Source organism: Hyaena hyaena, unplaced genomic scaffold, assembly GCF_003009895.1.
Source record: "Hyaena hyaena isolate Hyena2069 unplaced genomic scaffold, ASM300989v1 scaffold_1264, whole genome shotgun sequence".
In the NCBI taxonomy this organism is placed as follows: Eukaryota; Metazoa; Chordata; class Mammalia; order Carnivora; family Hyaenidae; genus Hyaena; species Hyaena hyaena.
The window spans coordinates 302,952-303,791 of NW_024081899.1; positions in this window are offsets into that span (position 1 = coordinate 302,952).

Below are 840 nucleotides of genomic sequence, written 5' to 3' on the forward strand. Positions count from 1 at the left end.
CATGCATTCTGCATTGTTCTGGAGGCTTTTGCCACATCAATATGGCAAGTTAAAAATAAAAAGTATTCAGAGTGCAAAGGATATACATCTCAAGTAATTGTTTTTATTTGCATATGACATATTTACCTTAGAAGAAAATCCTCAGGAATATATAAAATAACTTCTACAATCAATCAATAAATATAGCAAGGCCATGTGATATATGTTAATATAAAAATATTATTTGTCTTTGTATACTAGGAGCAAGCAATTAGAAGATACATTTTTTAATGTGATCCGAATAACATTTTTAAAAACCATAAAATATTTAGAAATAAATTTAACAAAGCATGTTTCAGGTCTTATCACTGAAAACTGAAGAGTATTGTTGACAGAAATATAAAAATATTTAAAGAAATGGAGATATATGTTTATGGATAGAAGGACTCAATATTATAAAGACGTCACTTATTTTTAAATTGATGTAGAGAGTTAGTGCTATCTCAACTGAAAATCCAGTGTAATTTATTCTTAAGTAGAATGTGACAAATTGATGCTAAAGTTTATTTTGAAATGTATATAACTATGAATAACCAAAGTGATTTTAAAGAGGAAGAAGATAGTAGGAGAACTTAAGCTACTAGATTTGAATAATTATTTTAAAACTGGAACAATCATGAAAGGTAATGGCAAAAAGATAAACATATTCATTACTGAAACAGGACAGAATCCAGAAAAACACCCATACACATTTAGTCAATTATTTTTGACAAAGCTTTCAAAAGAATTTGATGAGGAAAGGAGATTTCCCCCACAATAACATTGCTAGAAACATGCATATACTAGATATGTATATGGAAA